This window comes from Echiichthys vipera, assembly GCF_963691815.1.
Source record: "Echiichthys vipera genome assembly, chromosome: 12".
Classification (NCBI taxonomy): Eukaryota; Metazoa; Chordata; class Actinopteri; order Perciformes; family Trachinidae; genus Echiichthys; species Echiichthys vipera.
Window position 1 is genome coordinate 19,946,125 of NC_139837.1, and position 18,036 is coordinate 19,964,160.

General features: G+C 41.8%; 1 protein-coding gene across 1 annotated transcript in view; it reads right to left on the reverse strand.

Moving 5' to 3' along the window:
* The window catches only part of frmd6 (FERM domain containing 6), a 30,048-nt gene extending 18,467 nt beyond the window's left edge, over nt 1-11,581 (reverse strand). Inside the window, exon 1 of the mRNA XM_083923991.1 lies at nt 11,422-11,581. The gene's annotated coding sequence lies outside the window, so the exon portion shown is untranslated. The remainder of the gene's footprint in view (nt 1-11,421) is intronic.
* Nucleotides 11,582-18,036: the final 6,455 nt, after the last annotated feature.

Below are 18,036 nucleotides of genomic sequence, written 5' to 3' on the forward strand. Positions count from 1 at the left end.
CACACATATGAGAGAGAGAGAGTACCTCACCTCTGACATTAAGGGCGTGATCACACTGTCCTCCCGGACCACGACCCGGACTTTAGGGTACTTGTCCCCCCTCCCTCTCCCCCCCGCGCCCCAGCCCCGTTTGTACTCACACTACCAGGGCCTCGGCCAATACTTCTTGCTGTCCATACGCCTTCAAGCCGTAACACGTCACACGCATTGATCGCGTGTGTGTGGCTTTGTTTACAAATCTTTCCATAGACCTCTGAGTTTTTGTGCGTCTTGTCGACTGTTTTTGAATATTTTCATCCGACCAAATCTGCAGTAAACACTCCACCTCCGCACCACACCAACGTGAACCTTTCACCGCCATTGTTGTTGTTGTTAAATGTCCGAGCATGGTCCGTCCTTCTATTTACATGTCCGAACAGGCGGACATAACGCTACTGCCGTAGGGCTCGTGCGCGTGCGCGTGCACGTGCGCACGCTTGTGCTCGTACATGTGCAAACGGCTCCGCTAAAGCCCACCTCTTTCAAGCGGGCCGTGGACGGTCCGCTGGCCCCAGGTGAGCGCGGAGCGGGTGCGCTCACACTACTTAAAGGTACTAGACTTTAGCTGAAAAACCGGTTTTGGCCGCGGCCAAAAGGACAGTGTGAGCACGCTGTAACAGTTGTCCTGTGAGCAGCAAGTAGCTCACAGCATGAATTGAGCCTGAGGAAGTGTGAGGCCTTCAGAGGGTGTGAAAAGTCTCAGACCAGACAAAAGAATGCAAAAGAACTATCATTCCAGATTATCACTCCTTCCTGTTGAATGTCACTCACCTTTAAGCCATGTTGTCATTAAAAACAGATAGGACGGATCACATTACAAAGTGACAAACAATTAGCATTTAAAAAGATGCAATCAGAGAACTGAAGGTTTATTTACAGCCCAGAAAAGTTGAGGAGTTCAAGTTTTGCAAACCATCATACAGTGTATGCACATCAGCAGTAACCAGAGAATGGCCCGGTTAAGGGAATGACCGGATTATTGAAGTTCCCCTCGTATACATGAAAGGGGGTTTGATGGGAAAATGACAGAGTAACTCGACCTCCAGTACAGTAGGTGGCACTCCCAACATACAGCTGGTCTGAATACAGCTTTTTTCCAGTTCACCTTTGTCAAAATCCCAAACGGCCGACTTTTAGACAGAATTACGACCGAAACGGGTCTTCTTTGTAGTAAAGTTATGTGCCGTTGCAAAGGCCTCCCTCAGTTTAAAGGGCTCTATTGTTGTTGTTTATTATTTATTGTTTTTGTCACATTGTATTAGGTGCCGTTGCTTGATGTTTACACGCCACCTCTCTCAGGCAGGCCGTGGACGGCCCGCAGGCCGCAGTTATGCGCGGAGCGGGTGCACTCACACTGGTCAAACGCACTAGGCTTGACCCGAAAAAACGGTTTTGGCGCGGTGCGGAAGGACAGTGTGAGTGCACCCAGTTTGTGAGTCACACAGTTTGTTCTGTCTTTATAAATTGGGACAATGAACATAAAAGTGAAAAATCTGCCTTCAAACCCTTTAAATTTTTACTTTAACTGAGCAAGCAGCACAGGAAACATCACCACAATGACGGACTGAACTGATACCAATAAACAACAGCTTTAACTGTTGGTTTGGACCTCTGCTGCAAAGTCAGAAAGTGCTTTTCAGGCTAAGTACCCATTCAATAAGCCTGATGTCGACAAATAACACTGCTCTGTTGCAGATGAGACGGGGAGCATTGTGGGCAGAGCAGCCATAAATACACATACTGTTGACATACAGCATCAGTTCTCATTAACGCCGGTCATTGGATGTGCAGTGTGGCGGGCAACCAGCCACTCAGCAAAGTCTGCCATGACTGGGACGGCTGCCCGCACTGCTGCTGACCTCGACTAAACACAGCACTTCTGCACTGCACTGCACACACATATAAACATGCACATATATGACAAAAATAGACGTACATTTACATCAGATGCATATATAGCCCCATCCATACACACACACACACACACACACACACACACAATGGGTGTGTTCCTGCTCTTTTTCTATGACCATATGTCAGGAGCTACTACAGAACAGCTGCGTGATGGCAGCAGGGTTAATTAGAAGTGAGATCCATCTAATTGGATCACTCACTTCCCCTCCAGAGGTCGAGAGTGATGCCAGTAAGCTAGGATGGATATAGTAGTTGCAGAAAATGAATGGCTTTGTTTGCCAGTAAGTTGTCAGACACAAGAAAAATAATAAGGAGTACTGGAAAATTTAGACCATGTCCAAATCCAGAAGTACGTTTTACCTGCGTGGGGATGTCTCATTAATTCAGGTTTGTAGTGCATATGTGAAAATTCCTTATTGCACGAGTCTTTAAATAGTCTACTCTTTCTACTAAGAATTAGTTCTGCACAAAACTCCCCCATAAAACCACAACCTGTCATTTTATAAAACTTTGTTTTTTGTACACATTAAACAAATGAGCAATTTACTATTTACCCTACCTTACCTTTGAACAGATCCTATTTTCAGTCTTTGCACAAATCTAAGCTAACCTGATGCTGGTTTTAGCTTTGTATCAATGATACTGACATGAAACTGGTATCTCTTGACAAGAAAGCACACAGGTGTATTTCATTTGAACTTGCTAAATGTTGTCTTCAACATGGAATTTATCATAGAAATGATTTTAGTTTTCTTTGCTGGAAATATTCAGCTGATGCTACCATGCTACTGTATCTACCACTCATCTACCCAAATGTTTAAAAAAAATAATAATTGAAAAAGCTGTTTAAGAACCATTTGTCATGGGTGTTTCTTTGCCAGGGTTTGAAATCTGCGTACAAGGTAGAAACATTCACACTTCCAGTTTTAATCTCACTGTAGAAAAGTTAATGGCCCTTGAAGTGGGCTCAGTTGAAGTCATATCATATTGCGTTTTCAGCCAGAAATATGATTCCTGACTTCCACAGACAGATCCAACTTACAACTCATTTATTATGCTGTTGAATGGTGAAAGCAAATGACTATGTTGGTCTTTGGAGACGGGGGTAACTCAGGCATGACTGAGTACAGTCATTATTGATGGGTTTAAAGGTGTATCGTGTCATGTCTGGTCTAAACACGAGACATCACCACAGAGGGAATGTCCACTGTGAAATTAAAGGGTGGACTCACTGTGAGGGAAGAGAGTGCTGGATAATGAAATTACTGCTGCTTTCCATCCCCCCCTTTTGCTGCCGTGCAAAGTGTGACGCAATACTAAAGTCCATCTAAAGCAGCACACACACAAAGCGCAGCCAACTGAGCTTCCTCCTGCCTTTCAAACAGTGATTCTGTCAACGTGGCAAACCTCAGTCACCAAATACCACGCTGGGATACAGAGAAAGGGCCTCTGTCACAACTACACCTCTCTCTTTCCCTTCTCCATTGACAAAAGAGGGACGGAGAGAGTCTCTATGTCAAACTGTTGGATGGTGGAGTCAAAGAAAAAGTTCCTCTGCTAAGAGGTGAAGGAAATGAAGGAGGCGGTCACCGTGCTGATTTAAGAATAGCTTCAGATGCAGCATGTGTCAAAGCTAAGGAAGAATAAGGGAGAGAGTACAGGCTGGGTATGTACAGCAGAGAGAGAGAGAGAGAGAGAGAGAGAGAGAGCAGGAGGGAGGGAGATGGAGAGAGAGGCAACGCTCGAAGCTTAGGCATGAAAAAAGAAAAAACTGCTGCAGTCAGGAGAATTCCTTACTAACATCTGCTTCTCATTCACACAATGGCGGCCTTTGATTCCTGATGCACACAACGAGCAGCACCGCCATCGTCTCCATGTTCCCACAAACATGCATCCTCTGACAGCACCTTAAAACCTGGGGCTGCATGCATGCACTGTAATCCCTGATCTGGAGTTGGACACAGGTCTCATTCAGTAACTGACTTTGTTTGGTTTCAGCTGATTTGAGAACTAAAGTTATTGTGTCACCAGTTGGACAGTACAGTAAAGTCAACATTTAACCTACAAATATAAATGATGGTGTAATATTTTGAGGTAATTTAATGGTGGGAAACCAAAGTCTAACGTGTTACTTTTTCTAACCAAATATCATTTTAACCACTTACTTACTTGCAAAAACCTGGTACCTGCTTCAGACCGGATGTGTCTGAATACGGTGTACGAATATTGACACAGAGGACTATTACAATAAAGTTCCTATACGACTGCAACTATTTTGATAATTGTTTAAGCCAATTTAGCTAGCAAAAATGCCGAACCCTACTTAGTTCAAGCTTCTCTATTGTGAATCTTCATCTTTTGTGACAATAAACCGAATGTCTTTGGGTTTCTGACTGTTGGACAAAAGGTGTCTAAAAAGTTAGCCACCATGCCCCTGTCTAATGTGGACTAAGAGCCATGTCTATGGATGAATTTAGACGTCTATCTAAAGTATGATTAGCAGTTGGATCTAATCCAAAATCAAAGTCTATCTTTGTGAAAATGCCCCCTGAAGATATCAATGTGGAACTTAAGGGGCTGTACTCTATATTCAGAGCATTAATATAGCAGCAAACAAATATCTGCTCTGTAAAGATATAGTGGTATAATGGCGTACTGTGCAGGTAATGTTCCTCTCCTTCGTGTGAGAGTTTCTCTGTTTGTTTGATAGCCAGTCCGGCCAGGGCGGGGTCGCAATACCAGACACCGCAAGGCGTCCCAAAACGCTGGTATCTGACGTGTTGAAGAACGGTTGTTGAGAACCGTGAGGAGGCAACTTTTTGTCACCATTTCGAGCACTGCCCCTTAAAAGAAATTGTGATGGGCACTTTTTACATTCTATACACCAAAGGACTGATTGAGACAATATAATAGTTGCAAAGTGTAAATCAAGTCATTAACCAAGAAACTAAGTAGCAGATTAAGTGAAAAATGAAAATAACCTGGTGATAGACTGAACTAAAAGCTAACCTAACAATACATGTAGATCTTTTAAAGAAAAGGCTATTGCAAAAACCGTTTGGCCAAGTAATGAAAAACCGTTGGCAACTAAAATATCCCACAAACCTCTAAAACATGGGTGTCAAAGTGATCCAGTAAAGGGCCGTGTGGCTGCATGTTTTCATTCCAACCAATCTAAAACACACCTGGTCCAACAAATCAACTGTGTGAAGACAGTTCAGGTGATGGAGTAAGTTGAGTCAGGTGTGTTCTTGCTTGGTTGGAATGAAAACCTGCAGCCACACGGCCCTTTACTGGATCACTTTGACACCCATGCTCTAAAACAACACCTGTAAGCATCTAAAACTTCCATCTGACCTTAAGATAGAATACCACACATTAAAATCAAGCTAAGATGTTATACACTGATAATGAATCATCATGTAGGAGCTAAAAAGAAACATTACAATCAGCAGCTGGGTGTATTCAGCACTAAGATAAAGCAAATCCTAATTGTATGCAACCAATCACATGAGAGGAAGCCTGTTTCATGGGCTGCAGATGCTGACACACTCTGGCCTGCTGAAATATTTAAAGGGCTCCCTTTCAAAGGGCACGACTTTTATAAATAGTGCCCACGACTGGATCCGAGCGGGAAGTTTTTTCCCCTCCGTTCGCTGCCAAGAGATGTGTTTATTCAGCTGATGAGAAATGTTGCTGAGCTGATGAGTGGCTCTAAATCACAACAGTCACACCACAGCATAGCCTTCAGTTAGACTTCCCTCCTCTTCTCTATTCAACCTACTGATACACTAAAAGGAGGAGTCGAGAGATCAAAAATAACCAGGAAAAAGCATGCTAATGGGTGACATGCTTGACCACCCAGACCAATAAATACTGGATTGTCTAAACATCTACTTTGGATTCTGGCTTGTCATGATGTTGGGAAGTGGCTGTTGTTATGTAACGGAAACATGCTTGTGTGTATTATAAATATAAATAAAGCTGTTCTGACTCTGATAATGTCGTCTCGTATGTGACTTTCTCTGCCGTCAACAGACTACAGACGGTAAACAAATAACCGAGACACTTGCTGATAGCTAGAGAGCCATGAGGCATGTTTAGCAGCTCTCTCATAAATACCTGGATGCTGTGTGTGGTTTTAGAATAATCTGAGGGGAATAGGGAAAACACACTGTTCATGCCAGGCATCTCCAATCCTGCTCCTGGAAGTCTAATCTAATGATTATCAAATCTCTGACAAGCTTCAGCTGCTTGAAGATGAGCAGAGCATTAGATTCAGGTGTGTTGGCGCAGGGAGAAACCTAAATATGCAGGGCAGCGGTCCTCCAGGAGCAGGATTGGAGATGCCTGGTCTAATCCCTTAATTTCCAGGATCCCATGCCCATAAGATCATGTAAGAGATTTCCATCTATATCCACTGAGCTGGCAGGAAGGATAAACAATATGTTTCTGGCTCAGAGTCAAAGTAAATTTCTGAGAAGCTAAACCAGATTTTAATTTCTTAATCTAAAGATGATAAAATGTAGGATCCGAATTGTGTTAATTATCTACAACACAGACACAGTAAATACAATATTCTCTCATGTTCAGTAGAATATATATGTTCGCTCATCCAATGAAAAGTAAATGCCTGCATATCCTCCTTCATCAAATGTCACGCTCATTAACCGCTGAAGGTCAAGCCTGTACACAGCATGGCACTGTAACGCTGTTATATAATTCACAAAGAGAAGTCGAGGAATTGGATGGTGGGTGGCCTGAGGCTGAACCACAACTCACACACTAAATGTGGCTGCATATTTACCATATATTATCACTGGATAGGCTATCTCACTGGAAAGGAATTTTAAAGACTTTTCACATCATTTCAATTTTGACATTCAATCATGCTTTTGACCAGGAATTACTCCGGATTAAGACGCTGGAACGCCTTCCTGTTTAATGAATCATTCTCCTTCTTGATGCTGATGAAATTATAAAAAGTGACAGTGGAAGTCTTTCTCAACGGCTGCCTCCAGTAACAAGGCAACACATCAGCTTCTCTGCCAACTGCCCTAGTTGAGACGTTTGTTTAATACTTGTGGCACCAGCTATCCGTGTAAAAGAGGTATGATGCGGAAAAAAATATCTGCTCATTCTGGGCAAAGGCTTTATGGACAAATAAAGGTGAAACTTCGGGGTGGGAATCTTTGGGAATCCCACGATTAGTTCAGTTGAATCAGTTCTAGATTCAAATATCATTTTTCGGCTCAGTAGTTAAGAAAGGGGGCACTATTTTCATGCTCAAAAACATTTACTGTGTCTTTAGTCTGATGAATTGTATATAAACCACAACAGGCAGTTGAGATAACCAGTCTTGATGTGATCACTGCCTGCAAACAGAAAAAAGCTGAGGTTTGTTTTCTGTTTTTTTACTAAAAAAAAAGTTAGCCGCAATTACTTGGAAGCAAGTTAGTCTCCAGTCTGTATGGCAATACTGATAATAAACACTGGCTAAATGTTATCCACAGCGCTGTCCAGCTCCAGGTGTTCTTCTGAAATACAACAGAGTTTGGACCGAGTTATGTTCGATCCGATCACAGTTAACTGGAGTTTTGTAAAGTTTGTGATGTGTGCATTGGCTGTAGTTCAGCAGCACTCATGGACATTCATGGATGATGGCATATGACGTATTCTCAAAATACTTCATGAATTCTAGATTATTAGGTTATTTCCAAATTGTTCACAAACACTTGGCTTGTTTGAAGAAGAACCACTTAATGAGACGTAAGTGGGTGCACAATTGTGTTTCTTTCGACTCTGTCAACATACATTATTAACGAAAACCCATCATTGAAGTCTGTGAATCAATATGTCATGCGATTTTTATGTGAATCTACTTTTTCCAGTAATCACATTCTTTAATATGTACGGAATGATCAGTAGAACGTAGTAGTAGTAGAACTCAAGCTCGGATACCTTTATGGAGAAATTATTTCAACATTCATTACATCTGCCTTCCATGTGGAGTGAACACACAACACACACACACGCACACACACACCTCAAACTGCCGGCACAGCCAGACATGTTAGAACAGACTCAGCAGTCGCTCCCTTCCCTCCCCGCCCAGCATTCAGGCTTGGACCCAGCATGAGTAACCCACAGAACTAGCAATCACAGTGCAACACACCGCGGGGACGTCAACCCAACCATTACGTATACTCGAAATAGAGCGAGCAGCCTTAAGGGAGAGGGTTAAACAATGAGATGCAATTACAGAAACCCCAACCAAACCCTGTTGTTCTGCGTCTTCCGTTTTGACAGAATGAAAAGGTTGTTGCAGGCGATTCGATCGCTTTGCCTCTGTGCTGCTTTTGTAACAGGGTTGTCTGCTATTTACACACCTGGGAACAGTAACAAGACGGAAATGTGGAAAAAGGTTTTCACTGTGCAGAAAGTTAACTGCAGCCTTCCATACAAAAAAACAACCTGTAAATATAATACATTTGTGTAACAATATACAGCTGCATGAATTGGCCTCTCCCAGTTATTTGGTATTGTGCCACCTTTTCTTTTCACCACTACCTAAAATGACCTCAATGGAAAGGCAATGTCAACATAATGTAAATTCATAATTTGGCCTGCACCATACACTAAAACCCAAACAGGACTTAGAATCTCACTAGAATTCCTAAACGCAGTACTCAGGCCTCAGTAACACGTCTACCTGTGAAGAATCCTACCAAAAACAACAAAATATCCTACAGGAAGCGCTGAGAGCTGTAGTAAGAAGCGTGTGCGATAAGCTGATAATATACTCAGGGGGGATGCTGGCAGGTTAAATCTCTCTGGTCCACTTCCTTGAAAGGACTCAAGCTTCCCTAAGAAGGCCAAGTAAGCAGAGGGGGGGCACAATCCAAGGAAAGGGGAGTAAGGGAGACAAATGCAGGAAGGACTGACCCATTTTCTTTCTTCTGTCCCCTTTGGTGCACTTGAGACATGGATGTGAGGAGTCATGCAACACCCCTGTGGTTGAAGCAAAAGCATGTACCGCTGATCCACTCATAGAAATACAATATCTCTGGAAATCTGCCTGTTTTTCTCAACTATTGAAATGCTGACTTTCCAGAGAAATTTGCATCCAAAAGCATCTACACAGACTAGATAGTGTAGAGAGATTTCAGTCACCTGTATAACTTACACATTTGACTGCGTGCACACAGTAGACACAGTGGAGATAACAAGCAAATAGGACGGTAAAAGATAGAATTTCTTCCTTCTTTATGGCAATAACAGTATTCTCATCCACCCCCATTCCACGGTTACATCTCCCTGATACCGAAGATATTGTTCCTATAACACCTTATCTTCTAGCAACAAGGCCAAAGGCAGATTGAGTGATAAATTCAGGGGAGAGCATCTTATAATCAAGCTTCTGAAACATCACCTCCTGGCGTGTATCAGGCTTCCCTGGGAGAATTTGCTTGGAGACGATTATGTAAAAAGCATCTAACAGGTTATCTCCACTCTCCAGTTACCTATGTATAGCACCCCAGATGCTTTCTTCTTCAGCTCAGGTACTGTGTCCTTGTATTCATAGCATAGGTTTAAGATTAGTAAAAAGCCAGCCCCAAGGCTAAGGATTCAGTTGAGTGTTCAATGCTGAGTTGAATACTGAGGAAATCACTGATGAATTCAGAAAAACAAAAGGTCCAGCATGCACTGAAACATGTAAGTAACATGTAATGTCATATGTGGTTTCATGAGTACCGTTAAATGAAGGTTAAAAGCTCCAGAATTAAATATGAAATGACCATAGCTGTTGGGAGTAGGAGGGGGGACCGCTTTGTGAAATCTCGGGTTATCCTATCACACATTCCAACACAGATTCATCTGAATGAGTCACCGACACAAACACAGCAACCACCTTTGTTCACACGTTTCCTTTTTGTTTCCTACTCTGGCAGTGCTCTTCCTGTCCAGACAACACCTGCACCATCTCTCCCTCTCTCTCCCATTCACTTTGTTTCAACACCGAGCAAAGCCAGTGTCACAAAACACAAGTTGTTTTTCTCCTGTTTTCCCCACACAGCTGGAGCAGAGACCTGGTTAGCATGTCACACTCTGCCTGCTGCTGGGGAATGAGGCACACAAGGTAGCTGATTAGCCTACCATGTGTACTGGATATGTTTCAAGCGTGAGCAATAATTACAGGGGGATCCCCGACTGACTGCGCTGGTCATTACTCTTTATTTGTAAATTGTAACAAACATCATTGTGCATTATCTATGTAGTGTGCAATGTTAATTATATTACATTAATAACATCTGTATGCCTTGGCAAAGGACATACGCGTGACAAAGGTAGCTCCAACAAGCAACCAAGGGACAGAAGTTAGGGCAGCAAAGCAACCTCTGCTGAAGTGCCCTTGGGTAGTTCCAGGGAGTTCTCAAAATCTGACCTCTGACATATCTGGGAACAGTCCGATAATGCACAGTATGGATCACCCAATCTATAAAAATGCGGTAGACACAAACAAGGGTCACAGCCTGGAAAAATACGTTCAAACTTTGTAAGAAAACATGAGACTTCCCATTCACTTTCCCCCCTGATTGCTCTCCAGTCTAATATTAAACACAGGAGGAAATTGTTGACATTCCTGAGTGCTAAGAAAACAACTTTGCAGTTTGTTTAGCAGGGAAAAAAGGGGGGGGGGGGGGGGGCTAGAACCGGGATTAATTAGCATGGGTTACACATCGTTTTAACTGTCATGTTTGTGTATGATTGTGCATGAATGTGCATGTGGTGGAGTATAGGTGAGATGTGCTTGGTCTAGTGCGTGCGTGTGTGTGTGTGTGTATTTAATATCCTTTTTTTTATTATTTAATGTTGCAAATTGGCTTGCTCCAACAGTGTTTTCTTGTATACATGCAATGCCAACAATATATATATATATATATATATATATGTAGTGCCAGTCAAAAAGAGATCCTGTACATTACTGTGCAGTAACGTACAGTTGGAGGTGACGTCGTGGACGTGTGTGGGGCTTTGTTGGGCATGGCAATTACCGAAATTGCACAACAACACGGCAGGAATTTAAAGAAGGCACGTTTCATAATTTTAACTTTACTTTAGGGGACATCTTCACATATATACATGAGCTCACCAGGAATGTTTTCGGGCAAAGCTAGCTCGAAAAGACTACGTGAGGAAGTTAGTGTGGGTAAAAAAGAAAGAAGAAAGAAACGTGGGCAAACATTTAAAGTTATAAATTCCCATAATTTACCTATTCTATATCCTCCCGTGGAGCTTGTTTCGTGTGATATAAAGTTAAGACGAAATAAAAACTAAAAAGGAAAAAGCTTGGTTACTGTGTTACTCATAATTCACGGCAACATTCCCTGTAGCAGCAGCAGCATCCCCGCTGGTAAAGCAACTTTGTAGCGACTTTAAAGGACTGCCAGTATTTGCAAAACTCACCTTTTTTAATGAGAAAACAAGTTATTCCTTTGAAAAACAAAAGTGTTAATCCGACCCGGTTAATTTGCCGTTCTTACAAACAAAAAACACAGAAGGAACAGACATCCACACGCTGGAAAAGACTTGAGTAAGTTTCGGGGAAGAGTCGTATCCTCGCCGCCTTCGAGTGGAGCCACATTCTGTCCCCGCCGGAGCAGAGGCAACCAGTTAGGAAAACATGTGCGGTGGGTGGGAGCGGGGAAGAGGGGGCGGGATGAACACAATTAGGTTGGAGCATAGACGCAAACACAAATAGTCGCAAGCAAAACAGATAATTTAATCTGAATCAAAATGTATTCAGTCAGATACTGTGTGTTTATTAGTTTGTGTGCATTTATGACTCTCTCATCACGAGAGTTGGCCCCTACCTCCCCCCTAATGGAATCCACATTTGGTTTCGCCCACGGCTGCCTCTCATTCCATTCCTCCTGACTGTGATGGACTGGAGCTCTGCCGCATTCATGTCGGTCGGTGTGGAAAAATAGTAACAGCGTCGCCCGTATGTATTAAAAGCATGCCCAGATATAAAAAAAAAAAAGTTTTGTGATGTAGGGCAGTTTATTTTTACGTCTGCATCACCAACACTCTGCAGCTGGGCTTCCTTTATAACCTTTTTGACCAGGGCCATGATGAAAAATGCTGTAACCCCTGTCACAAGGATAAAGCAAGGATACCTAGACCCCATTATAAAGATACCCAATTTTATGAAGGACACAAAATTATCATAATGCGGCCTACCATAAGATGCCTTTGAGCCAGAAGTCAGATTTTAACTGCCTATAAATAAATATTATAATCAGGGTTAATGAGTTTTACTGGAAGAGTCAAATTCCCTATAATGAGATGATACTTGGCTTATGTCGGATTCAGGTTCAGGAACTTTTGGTTTTGGCCAAGTTGTCACATATAGCCTACATGGAATTTGCCCTGGTATCATGATGCATAACAATAAACACGTAAAAAAAATTAAATAATAATAAGCCAGTGCTACAAAAGTTAGAATCCTAAAAATAAAATAGAAAAATATGAGAAACACAAAACAAGTTAGCCGTTTTGTTGCATGTTACAACATCAAGGTTTTATGAATCATTGATGGCCAAGAATAAACAAGTAATAAACAAGAACTCCTTTGTAGCCTGCCATATTTTGTCTGTTCAAACTTCTAATTAAAACCTGAGCCAGCAAGTACGGAAATGTGGGAAGTCAAGAGGATGCTATGATATTAAACCAACCTTACATAAGCAGGGCAATGAAAGGCTCTGAGTGGACACCAGCTGTGCCATGATAACAAATGTACACATGCTTCATCTCCATGTTTATTGTGATGAATTCCCTTTATACTGGGCCCTTATGTTTCCCCTAAAGCCCTGTCCTCCCCCTCATGATGTCAGCCTCTGGTTTAAAGTGGAGAGCGCCCCTTTAGTTGACATGGTGACCTGTAATTAGTGCTTGGGGGCCCAGACTCAGCTCAAAACTGCTTGTGAGAGAGAGAAAAAATGGAGTGTCAAACATAAAAAGGGGCGCGGAAGTGTGCCTGGTCAAGCCAAGCTAAACCCCCTCTAGTCCAGATTGCACGCAGCTTTGAAGTGACATCAGAGGGACTTGTGAACAACAAAGCTACCAAGAGACCATTATCTTCAGGAAAAAACTGCAGACCACAAATCCCCAATCCCTGCACCGGACACCAAACTGATCAGGTTACTGTCATGTTTGAAGCTATATACAAAGAGTCAAAATGTAAATGTAAATTTGGGGGTTGATCGTTGGTGGCATACAGTATCATGTGTGACACCTGTTAACGCTGGCAGTACCTCTTCAGTGATGCAACACATTTCAAACTATTTCATTCATAATTTTGGTTACTCGAGCAGATTTCTGTTTTCTCTCTCACTCTGCCCATCAGTTCCTTGTGGACTTCTCATATAAAGGCTCTTTGTCCTCTAAAACGCACAAAAACCTTTTCTAAACACAATCCAAAACCACTGCATGCCAATCCAAATATGACCCATCTGACATGTACGGCTCGTATCCCCCCTTCTTCCTCTCTTTAAAACCACAGAGTGCTTACAGTCTTTGTCTTCTTCGCCCCAGTCTTGACTTGATTAGCTGTCTCTGGAACGGAGTGGAGGTGCAGCGGGGAGCAGGTTGGGCTTTTGTGCTAGTATCTGACTAATTGAAATAACTCCCTCTGTGTTTCTGTCTCCCCTGGGGAAGATGAGTAGCCCCCTCCCTCACCAGACATCACTCATCATGGAGAGTCCTTGCCATCAGCCTGTCTCTTAGCTTAATTTGACACATGCAGCTACACAAACCCCCAAAGCAAAGTGAAACCAAAAAGAAAAAAAATTGCAGAAAATACAGGCTGAAAGAATGTGGCCCCCTAGAAGAAACCTCTCCATATTTACCAACATTGCTATTTAAGATCTGAAACAAGGCCGTGGTCATAATATACAAATACATCCAAATGTTACATAGGTGACTGTGACCTTGCTTTACGCCGTCATCTAGTTCAGACTTAATTGTGGTATGGTTACAATAATTGCATTTGAGTTGTGTTGTGGTATTGTTAGAAGTAATGCCTTCCTTAAGATTTACTGGAAACTTTATTTTGCCTGCACATTTCAGCAACAATTCAGCACATTTGAACTGAACTTGATGGCCCCTTTATTTATTAATTGTATCTTCTCTTTGCCTTCAAAAGAATGCTTGTAAATTGCTGAAGTGTACTTCTTGGAGCTTGGACATGAAATCTAAGATGCCGTGCATCCAGTCAAAGCGCAGCAGATGTTGTCTACTCGTGGGCATTTGGTGCTCTGTTATGTAAGAATACATACCAGTCTTACCGAGCAATGTTGGGTCAAAAGAAGTGGAAGCGTCCCATTTTTGAGTGCCGGATCAAATACATATCTTTATGATATTGGCAATCGTCTTCATTTTATGTACTTTTTTTAATGAGTTTAAATGCATATCCATTATGAGGCATGAGACTGATGGCTTGTAGCATGGGACCCTTGATTCAATATTTTCACCCCTCAGGGAAATATCAGGGGTGTAGGGGAGGGGTAACTCCTCGGAAGATAAATTACAACATGTTATCGTGAAAGGAAGGCTATGAGGTGCACTCCAGAGTACAGTAATAATATTGGAGATCAATATTATACCAGATCACTTGAAAGTTTTGAGAAGGAACTTCCTCATCTTGCAATATCGTAAGGAAAGCGAAGACGTATTTCATGATGCGCTATAAAGTTAGCTGAATGAAAAACAGTACTAGAAGCCGACTGAGATCCCTGCAGACAGGCAGATAGATGAGGGCATTGATCCGAGTTATTGTGCCAAAGCCCTCTTCAGATACTGTCTGAGAATCCATTAATTTCTCTGTGGCACCAGTAATGGCACAGTAAGCAGAAATAACGGAGCACAGATTAGACAGCTTGTTGTATTGTCTAATTATTATACACACAAAACTTGTAGTGCAGGTTTTGAGGGCAAATATCAGCAACTCCCTCAGAATTTCCTAGATTTCCTGTTGTTTTTCATTCTTCATTGTTTAGCAGAAACAATTGCTGCTGTATCTGCTGATACAAAAGGGCCACGCATTTGCCGCTAGAATGTTCACGCCACATCTGCACAGTCACCAGCTAGTCTCTCAATGCACAGGCAGCAACAGAGAGAGAGAGAGAGAGAGAGAGAGAGAGAGAGAGAGAGAGAGAGAGAGAGAGGGAGGAAAATATAAACAAAGGAAGAAAGTGAGAGAGTAATGGAAAGGGGGTTGAGGAGTGCAAGTCACCAGATGGTACAGTGAAAAGAATACACAATGGTAACACTACACTGGCTTCATTCACTGCGCTTATGTAAGCCTATACCGCAATAGTATGCGCAGCTCACATGCAGAATGTAGCATTACGCTGGCATCACTGACTTGGGACATCGTCTGAAAAAAACACCCCATTGATGTTTAAAAGACAGTATTTTATTGAAAGGTACACAGAGAAAGTATTGTGGCATACTTTCAAATCCCAAGGCGAAAACATTTAGGGAATATTTTTATTAATCCAATATACTGCAGAAAATAATTGTTGCCTTTTCCATTAATTCTATTGGTCATAATGAAATTGCACTCATCAAAGTAAATGCTACAGTTTGAATTGCAAATTAAGTCTGATGGGGCAAGAAACTGGAGCAGTCACATGACCAGATAAGATGTTAACAATCCAACAATCAATTTATTTAGAGGTAAAAGTGAGAGTGAGCAGTCAGTTATAATCTGTTATTGCACAGGGGAAAAAAAACATGCGTGAGCCCAACTACAATACGTACGGTGTGTAGAGTTGACCCAGGAGGTCGATCTGTAAACTTTGATGGACGTTTGCAACAGAAACTGGGTTATAAATTTAGCATGCATCTTCATTGTCACATCCAATAACATTTGGCCAACTTGGATCTTTATTGACAAACTGTAAAATAATCTGACCACTTGTGATTGTAGAATTTATGCCGCCATGATGCCATATCTCAACATATCTTAACTAAGTGAGAACTATGTCGTACTGTAATTGAAAGAAATGATGACTAATCATGAAAAATAAATCTTAATACATTAAGATAAAACAACCATTATCTTGTTACAACCCATTGATACAGGAGAGACACACAGATGAGCGGGGTTTTCATGTGGCCTACTCGTTCCTACCTCGTATTAATTTAGCATCACGTTTTACTCTCTTGTAAACTATCATTTCTGAGAATCATCTGAATGTTTCATCTTATTATGTTTCATCTCATTATGAGCCAGGATATATAGTATGTCTGGGGTGCATATGCCTGTTGTTTTGTTATCAAATAGCATCCACAGGGCTAATGTAGCAACACGGGGTCGTGCTAGGAGCTGTGAGTCAATATAGGGCAGATCCAAGCACCAGCTGTCATACCTGGCCTTGACCCACCTGGCACTCTCCGCTCTGCTGTGGACACTGAATTTCTCATATAGTCATTTAGAAAAAGATCACTATCAGCGCCTGCTCTTCATTTCATTACTGACAAGATTTACTGTCAGTCCACACTCCATACGTGGTCCGTATTTCAACTGGCAACCCTCCAGTTCCCAAGCTAAGTCTCCACAGACAGCTACGCCGCCCCAAAGCACATGTCGTTGTTCTTGCACTACATTTCCCAGAAACAATTGTGTGTATCCTCGGAGAATAACAACTTTCAATGCATTTCTATTCTTATGATACATTTACAAATACATTTCTTTCCATCTACAGGGTGTCCCAAAAAATGTATAACCACTATAGCAGCTGATAACTCAATTTATATCTATATATACTGTATATATATTTTATTTTTTACAATTTTTTTTTTTTAATGGCGATACCTAAAAGACAAAGTTTACGTTTTGAGACCTGCAACAGTGGCTGAATTGAGAGCAGCTATTGAACGTGAATGCACACAAATACCAAGGGAATTGTTTTGTGATGTGTTTGGACCAGAACGGACGTCAGTTTGAGAACAGGCGGTGACAAAACAATAAAATGATGTTTGTAAATTATATTACATTTTGAAAACTAAATGAATTTTAATAAACACCTACTTAACAATTATTTAAAGTTTGTATACACGTTCTTAGTGTGACTGAATGAGAAGGGGTGAAGTTCAGGACAAGGGCGTGGGACGTGGGCGTGGCCTCCAGTACATCGCATTCAAAAAAGTACCTTTAAATCACAACTGTATTCACGGATACATTTACAATTTGCGTAGATTAGTCATCCAACCGCCTTATTTTGTACTCAGTAGGTGTCACTACTGGTGTCATTACTTTCAAACAATCAAACACTGATTGGAACTGCATGCACCGATATAAAGATCACTGACGGGTATATGTGCTAAATTATTAATTGCCGGTACTGAATGCAATTCTGAGTATTGTGTGATGTAAAATTTATATGTGCTTTGCCCATGTGAGGCCTCTCAGACCACTAAAAGATCAGGCCTGGAGAGTATTGAAGTAGTGATGGATGGCTAATGGACCTTTTTATAACAATCGTAAACAGTTATTGATTTTCTCCGTCTGTCAGTGCTGGTTCAACTTTGCTGTGATCGGCCACCTCCAGAGATCAGGGACTCAGTGTGACTTGATGCTGGTAAGTTACAGCTGGTCTTTGTGCCTTTGAGCAAGGTCAGTGAAAAGGAACGGATGGATGGTTGGCTGTCCTCCGGCTATATTCAAGCTGAGTTTAACTGAGGCTTTGTCCTTTATTGTCACAACCAGATTTCCTCTTCTGCTTGGGTTGACAATAAATCTCTTCCATGCCAATATGAGTCCCTGCAGCATGTAGTTATTGCTATATGTATTGAATAGAGGAATAAAAATAGCAAACAACTGAGCTATGAGATCACTCACCACACCTGGGGATGGCGTACAGGTCATGACTTGTGCTATTAATAACTACCATATATTAATATAATGTGTTGTCTGGCAGTCAAGGTTAAAGTGTGTCAGTAAAAAGCTTCTGAGCAAGCAGTTGCCTTGTGACTGATGCTGAGTGCACAAACCCAGGGACACCTTGAAAATCC